We start from the raw sequence: 9,283 nt of genomic DNA on the forward strand, positions 1-9,283 counted from the left end.
ACACTTTGTAATGTATGCACACCAAAAGAAGATGCATAAACTTAAAGCATAATTCTTACTTATCAAAATATGTGAATGAGTTCTGAAAATGTGGCTTCAAGGCCATTAAATTCTGTGATTAATTCAACCAATACCACATGCCTACTCTGCGACTGTGCTAGGCACAAATTCTAGCATGGTCAGGGCAGCTCAGCGGTAGAAAATAAATGCAGTTTCTAAATGTTTTCATTTGCTCAACTGACGTACCTAGCTGTTTGGGTTTTTTATAACAACAGATTTTAAGAGTATCTCAGTAACATAACTGTTATTGGCCCCACTCCCTCTCAAATGATTGGGAATCCAAGTGACACACCCAGGCTAAGGTTAGAAGAACATAGGTGGGAATCTACCTAAGGTTTCCCCTGGCTCCTTGGCCTAAAACATGGAAGAGTCCCAAAGATAGCTTCCAGAAAGAAAGCTGAGATCAAACAACACAATCCCAAGGCAATAATTTGAGGGAATGGGCACAGTGTGAGGCAAAAACAAGTGAGAGCCAATGGAGAAATCAGGAGCAATTGCCTGGACCAGAAGATGGAGAATCTCAGATACCCAGGTTTTTACATCTTCAATCAACAACTGAAAAAGAGTTGTGAAGGTGCTAAACTATTTCAAACAATAGAAAAATATTGTAGAGTCATCATTACTTTTACTACTTTAATGAAAAAAAATTCACTTGTCTAAATGAAAATCAAAGGGCACCGGTAAGAGAAACAGACCCCATGGATTTCCTATCCTATGACATGTTTTTGTTTCTTTAGGCTATGGAATGGAAATGGTGAAAGAGAAATCAACATTCATTCCAACTCCCCTCTAGTGTGCCTTCTAGTACTGCAGATACCAGAAAGCTAAAAAACATATTTTCCTATATCCCCTTGCAGCAAGAGTTCTGGAATCAGGACCCACCAAGTAGATGCAATCACATGAGATCTGGAAGGTAGAAGGGAGGCGAGAGCAATCATTCTCTCTTGCTGCTGGAAAGTAGAGCTCGGGAGGGGAGAGATTGGCACTGCAGAGTTCCAGTGCCCAGTCAGTAGCTTTGTGAGGCCACTGAGGCGAGCTCTCGAATCCCACAGATCCAGGGCAGCCTGATTCCCCTCACCTTCCTGGTCAAGTGTAGCAGCTAAAATTTCAGGCCAGTTCAGCAGTATTGTTCTGGGAGTCACTCCTGCCGGCCTAACATTGAGCTCACAACTCCAATTTTTTAAGCACAAAGTTTCCTATATTAAAATCTCTTCTTAAAAGAGCTAGAATGGTTTCTGTTTCCTGAAACTGGAACAGGAAACACTCTGCTTCCTAAAACATTACAGATGAGTGATGATAAACAAGTTAAGCTAAAGATGAACCTCATTTATAGGGAAGTGCCATTTGGGCGCAGACGGAAGAACTTATAAAAGAAAAAGCACTGGGGTACATGCAAATGAGCAAAGCAGCACAACCTATAAATCTCTGCAACCACCGACAGTAAAATTGTGTCTTACTATCTCCGTCCTCAGGTAGAAAGGTTTCCGTAGGGCAAACTTCCATAATGCCAAGCCATCCGTTTAGCAGCATTAGCCAAGTTAATGAGGTCACTGGTACTCACTTGTTGTCATTTCCCCACTGTAGGCACTTAGGACCAATGTGAAACATTAATAAATTGAACAGGTCACAAATACGGTGGGCTGGTCAAGATGGAGCTGTTTGTAAAAGGTTATGAATCAGATTAAAATCCTCATTTGTCACAAAGCCAGGGAGGCAATACTCTTCCCTTAGCCACAGTTCCCTCCACATTTTTCAAAGAAGAACTATTATATAAACCCAGATTACAACATTATTAGAAAGCATTACTAGTGTATGCAACTTGCTACCTGTTTCTCTTGTTAAAAGCACAGCAAGGAATAATAACCATGAAACGCCATCCTGGGAGAATCATGGGCTTGAGAGTAAAAGCGGCAGTTGAATTTGGCATCCTGTAATGGCCCTGGAGGGAAGGCGATTCAGCTAAAATTTGGTATTTGCAAAGGTTTTATTCTAAAGTTCTACCATTTTTCAGCACAGCAAGTAGGAGGCAAAGGGCATTTTTCCCCCTCAATGGTCAGGGTGGGAGCTCCATCTCTATCCCGTGTTTACTGCTGCCTCCATGTCACAGACCCCTAAAGACCTGGAAGTCCAGTCCCTATGGTGTGGCCTGTGGAACTTCCAAAGTGACTGGCAAATTCCCAAGGCAAGACCTACTTGCAAGCTGCAGTGGTCTCTGAAAAACTGAAAATCACAGAGACTACAGAGAAAGAGAAGATTATTATGATTATTTACTATTTGTGAATAATCTTTTAAATTTATTTTACACTTGAAGATACTGTACGGATAACACCTTATTTGCATTTTCACTGATTGATATGTAAACATTTTAGTCATTATGCTATTAGCATATGCTAATACTATAAATAATTTGATCTATATATTTTTTTAAGGTGAGTATATTTACTTTTCATTCATGAAAATTCTAAGGAAAAAAAGTGTTACAAAAAGCCAGCGACCCAAAACTCTTTACTTTAGTAACCAAAAGCTAATGAAGTAACCTGCATTCATATTGCTTAGCTCCTCCAAATGTCTATTCTCTTATGCTTTATTAAGATAATCGTTTCACATAACGTTTCTGCAATGAGAGCATGACAATCAAACCTAAATCCATATTCTGCAACTCTGTACATGTGCTTCCCCTAAAGTATCATTCCTGACCAAGTTATAAAGATTTAAGCAAGAAATTTAAGATGTAAGCAAGACTTAACGATAAAGAGCTACCAAAAACAAAACAACAGGTACATTTTATCATAAAAGGCCATGTGTGATTTTAAGCACTTTAGAATACATTGTTCTACTACCATAACCTCTTGATGTGTATATATGCAAAATTTATACACAGTACCAATATTTGAAGACATGGTCAAATTAGAATATTTTAAATAATATAAAAACTTGTTAAATCTTTTATGAATCTTAACTTCACAAAGCAGGGAGCAGCTAAAATAAACATTAAATGCTCACAACTCTTTTTCTAAATATAAAATAAAAGAGCATGGAGTTGGTATCACTGTTTGTCACCTATGTGTACATCAGATCTTGCAAGTGATTCTGCAGTTGCTGCACAGTGGGGGCCTGCAGGCCTGTTAGATATCTGATTCCTGTGCTCTGCAACATATCTAACTCCCGCACCCAGCAGAGCGCAGGGTCATTCTTAGGTCATGGTGGCTAAAGATGGCTGTCAATTCACTGCTTGGACTAGGTTTCAAGTCTCCTTTATCTCTGTTATATTGATGATTCCTAGTGATAGCTTAGGAAATTAACCACACCATCCATATGCATCTTAATGGTGTGTTTCGTAGCACCAAAGTGCTGTATTAAAAGCTCAGTGTGCTGTATTTGAAAGAATCTGTTACCCTTTGAAAGCTAAGAACTGGAACAAATATACTTTCATCTGAATAAACAGTTATGGTTCTATGCTGTCTTGCAAATTCAAAAACAGGGGAGTTGTAATAAAACAAGTTGAAACTAGCTGATCCTGCCTTTCCTCAGTGCAAAAGTAATTATTATTCAGTCAAAAAATATGCAGTGAAAAAGAGTAATTGCATAAGAAAGCATTATAATCCTGAGAGTATCCACCTGGTGTTTTTATTTTGATGAATACCCTTTTGGATCCCTATGGCTGCACAACTTAATGTTTGTCACAACTCTAGGCTAAAGAGAAAGACGAGCCTTAATTGTAAATTTGCACATGCTTTATTGCAATGCGATGGCATGAACACATTTAACAGGACTGTCATTCTATTTAATTACTCTCATTTTGACATGGACCTACCACAGATAAAATTGATGGATGAGTTATGAGCACCATAAAAAAAAATCACTGCTTGCTCTTCAAGGGGTGAGTATTCGTTCATATTCTCTACAGCTATCTGCATTAGGTGAAGAAAAAAATAAAGCATGGTAATAGGATAGCCATCCTCAGATTGCTTCCTTCCAAACTGAGTTATGCCTGTGACATAACAATGATGCACGGTCATTTTTTTTTTTTTTTTCAGTTTACCTGTAAGATCTGTGACATCTAAAGAGAAATAAACAAAGAAGTAGGTGATTGGACAAAAATAGAGAAAAGCCTTCTACCAAATTAATCCTGTGTTTGATTTCTATGATATTTGTTATTTCTCAGCTTTTTCTCAGCAATATGTGATGGTACTCATTATGCTTTTGCCTGAGACAAGTGAAAAAAAGACCCAAGAGCTGGACACTAAACTCAAAATTTGTTCAGACAGACAGGAGGAATGACAGGGGTATGGTAATAGTTATTGCCAGAAATTTAAAACTGGCAGTAAGATGAAGTCAGCAGCTCTATTCAAGTGAAAGAGTGCTGGCATGGCACCTGGCATCTCGGTGCACTGCCAAATAGAAAGGTACTAGATATTGGCTAGAAGAGCATAAAGTGCTGGTTTTCTCTTCTACCAGTTGAGGAGAAAGCTTTAGCAGCACAATATCAATGTTTTATGTAGCCAAATTAAACTGTCTGCTACTTGAGTTCATTTTCCACATTCTTGTTTATGACTCACTAAAAAAAGAAGCTAGTGTCTCCTTAAAATGTTTCTGTAAGATTTCTTCCCTTGCCCATGGAAAAAAATCTAAATTTCTAAATATATCTATAAATTGATTACCCAAATAGATAATGAATCAAAGCATCTCCTTTTTTGGTCTTTTAAACTTGAAACTGTCACTGAAAATAAGCTCATATTTATTTAGCTATTGATCAAAAAAAATCCTCAATAAGAATATTCTGCCACATGGTTTCACCCCAAGCTTCCTTTGTCTTTCAATTAAAAAATGGTTTTATGCTATACCAATAGGGTAAGATATTCAGAGGATTAAATCAATAGACTATAAATTATATGTAAAAGAAAACATCAGGTCACTGCCCTGACACTGCAGATTTATTATTAAAGTAGGTAACTCCGTGGCAATTCACTACATTCATTTTTATAAAGTAAGAGAGAGAGAGAGAGAGAGATCAATGATAACTTTGGCTTACTGTTGCTTTTAATGGTTCATTTATAATAGCTACTTATCTCTTTTTATTTCAGCTTGCTATAATAATGTCGAGCCAAGAAAAAAAAAAGATAATCACCATTATGGGAATATATATTTAATTCAAGTCTGACTGACTATTCCTTAATCTGATTCATGTATTTGTTGAGTGGCCAGAAATACTCTAAAATGCATAGTGATTCTTAGGTACACATAAAAACTCCATTATACAGTCTACATTAGGTGTAAAGTACAAAAAATCTGGCAGTTTGGCTGTACTTTCCTAGGCATGTTATTAGATGAACGACCACATTGCAAGGCCCACTCATAGCTCACCAACTCAAACCTTCCTGGTGCTATCAACATCAAGAATAACTGAATCTTTAAATGGACCCTTGGCCTCACCATGTTTCCTGGAAACTATCTTTGACAGTAGAAAGTATGCTTTTGCTCCAGACATGTACATGTACCCACACTCCATTTGTGAATTCTCTGTAGCCACCTTGCCATTTTTGAATATTTATTACCCTGATTTCAGTGGAGGTTTGATACAGGCTTCCAAAGCCATCTCAAATGAAAAAGAATAAACTCATCTATATCTCCTGATAAGGCTGAAGGAGGAAGGTCCTCACCAACTAAACCCCTAAGTATTTTCTTCTAGGGAAACTAGGAACAAATATATATTAAAGGAGAGAAGGGGTAATGAATCATGAAAGAAAGGCTCCCTACTACGACCACTATTTCTTAGTGATACAGGAATGAGAAATTTTTAAAACTCAGGCCTTTCTGACAACAAAAGCCGGCTTCACTACTGCTTGCCCGTTTGTTGTCTTGTTACTGTTCACTCCGGGTTCTCCATACCTCTGAACTACATACAGTATTAGTGTTGTACATGTAACTTCACTCTATTTAAAAGTAGAGGTTACTAATATCCAGAATATATAGAGAACTCTTAAGACCCAACAACAATAATACAAATAGCCCAATTAAAAAATGGACAAAGGACTTGAATAGCCATTTCTCCAAAGAAGATATACAAAAGCCAATAAGCACATGAAAAGCTGCTCTATATCACTAATCTTCAGGGAAATGCAAATCAAAACGGTAAGATACCACCTCATACTTTAAAATGGTTACTATTAAAAACAAGAAACAAACAACTGTTGGCAAAGATATGGGGAAATTAGAACCCTTGTGCACTGTTGGTGGGAATGTAAAATGGTACAGCCATTGTGGAAAACAGTAGAGCAGTTCCTCAAAAAATTAAAAACAGAATTACCATATGATCGAGCAATTCTACTTTGAATATATACCCAAAAGAAGTGAAAGCAGGGTCTCAAAGAGATATGTGTGCACCCATAATCTTAGAGGCCTTATTCATAATAGCTAAACCATAGAAGCAACCCAAGTGTCTGATAAAGCAGGTAGACAAGTAAATATAAGCCGAAGAGAGAAGGACAGTGAGGGGTTAACAAGGCCTCAAGACCGGTTTAACAGTAAAATGTACACAATAAGATATCTGACAGCTTCAGGTGACTCCCTCGGTTTCCCATGATCAGAAGCTAAACAAAACAATAAAATACCTAACCTGTTTTCCCAAGCAAGGAGTGGGAAGGTTCAGAGGGAGGCACAGAGGATTCATGTCATTTGAGGAAGGAGAGACAGAAGGAGAACAAAGAAACCCTACTGCCCATGTAAGCCCCAACCCCAACTTCTCAGAGCACTCAATTCTCTATTGAGCTGCCCACTTGGACTTTCTCCCAATTGTACTTTGCTTGCTTAATAAAATCACTTCTGCTTCCTACTCTTTGCCCGCTGTCTTTCTTCTCCAAGCATCAGATCTCCACGCAAATCTTTCACAGGGAATCCAAGGACAAAGCCCCAGACTCTTACACTACATGGACATCTGATTGCCAGTGACATGTCCACTGACAAAAAAATGGATAATCAAAATGTGGCATATACATACAATGAATATTATTCAGCCTTAATGAAGAAGCAAATTCTGCAATACGTTAGAACAAGGATGAACCTTGAGGACATTATGCTAAGTGAAATAAGTCGCTCACAAAAAGACAAATACTGTATGATACCACTTACATGAGGTACATATAGTAGTTAAATTCATGGAGACAGAAAGTAGAATGGTGATTGCCAGGGCTAGAGAGAAGACGGGAATAGAGAATTATTGTTTAATGGGTACAAAGTTTCAGTTTTACAAAATGAAGATTCTAGAGATGGATGGTGGTAATGACAATACAACATTATGAATGTACTTAATACCACTGAACTGTACACTTAAAAATGGTTAAGATGGTAAATTTTATGTTGTGTATTTCAGCACATTAAAAAAATACTAGGGAGAAAAGAATTGGTAACTCTACAATTCTCCACAAGGCTAAAATATGACTGGCAATATCAACTCTTGGTAAGGATGTGGAGTAATTGGAACCCTCATACATTGATGGCGAGAGTACAGATTGGTTCAACCACTTTAGAAATCTGTTTTATGGCATCTATTAAAGCTAACTATATGCCCAGCCTGTGATCCAGCAATTCTACTCTTAGAATTCTACTCTTAGAAATATATCCGAGAGATGTGAATGCACATTCTCAAACGAATATTTTCAAAAGACATCAACAAGAATGTTCGTAACAGCTTTACTCAAAATAGCCAAATATTAGAAGCAACCCAAATCACAGTAGGATGGATAAATGAAATGTGGTCTAGTCATACAATGGAATACTATACAATGATCTTTTAAAAGAATAAATTATTAGCTATAACATGAATGAATCTTACAGATATTATATTAAGAGGAGGAAAAGCCATACAGTCGCTATTGTGTGATTCCATTTACATTAAATACAAAACAGATAATACTGACACAATGGTAGAAGTCAGAATAGTGGGAGGAGGGCATTAACTGGAAAAGAACACAAGATAACCTTTTTTGGTGCTGGAAAAGCACTAAATCTTGATCTAAGTGGCAATTATACAAGTATGTGATAAATCTTAAAAGTAGCATAGAAAAAAGTCAGATGGAAAAGTGCACATATGGTATGATTTCATTTATATGACATTTTGGAAAAGAAAAAACTATAGGGATAAAGAATAGGTCAGGGGTTGCCAGGGGCTTGGGGTGGAAGGAGGAGATGGACTGTAAAGGGGCACAGAAAACTTTGGGGGATGATGGAAATGGTCTGTATCCTGGCTGTGGTGGTATTATAAAACAGTATACAGTTATCAGATAAAACTCATCAAACTATACATTTTAAAAGGCTGAATCTTATTAGAACTAAATTATAATTCAATACGTACTTCTAAAATATTCAACAATCTGTACACTTAAGATTAGTGCACTTTATGCACCTATATTCAATAAAAAATTATAAAAAGTTGTTTTTTAAGTAGAGGTTAAATGAGTTATAAGAAACGTTCTAGTCCAAACTCTGCTACTGGTTTGCTATGTCAAATACTATAGTTGTTCCAAATGAGAAGAAACATAGAAAGTGTTAGGTTGGAATGAGCCCTGAAGTTTATATAGTTTCATCTGGACCCAGAGAGTAGTGATCTATCATATCTTACATGGCCAGAAACCAAAACCTAGGACATCTGATTCTCAAACCAGTACTCTAATTCAATTCCAACTCAAAGGAGGTTTAAAAAAAAAAAGTCAAACTGATCATTTGACACTGAATAAACAGCCAAGTCTCAATCAGTTGTGTAACACGGAGCCTCTGTTGCACATATTTGCTCTCCACTTCCAAACTAACCAAAAGTTTTCCGTGCCATGAGCTATTTAAGCAGCTCTACCTGAATAATCTGAGGTATCAGAGTTCCTCAGATTACAGATTATGGCAGCCCTCATTTAAGTGGTTCCAACTCAAAGTCAAATCTTGCCATAACTTCTACCCTTCCCTGTCTAAGGCTATCTCCAATACCACTTAATCAGTGATGTTTAGTATCCAAACCATTCTACTATTGGAAAAGATATTTTAGTTACAATGTAGAATGTATGACCTTAATTAACTCCTCTGAAAAATGCAGTTCCTCTGTAACAAAATCAACTTTTTAAAGTGCACACATACACAAACAAACCCTCTAAAGCAGTGTTGATGAGCAATAAAGTTTCCAACATAGTTCTCACATAATTGCAAACATGAGCAGCTATGCCATACTTCTAAAACTGCA

Source organism: Pteropus vampyrus, unplaced genomic scaffold (genome assembly GCF_000151845.1).
Source record: "Pteropus vampyrus isolate Shadow unplaced genomic scaffold, Pvam_2.0 Scaffold69, whole genome shotgun sequence".
NCBI lineage: Eukaryota > Metazoa > Chordata > Mammalia > Chiroptera > Pteropodidae > Pteropus > Pteropus vampyrus.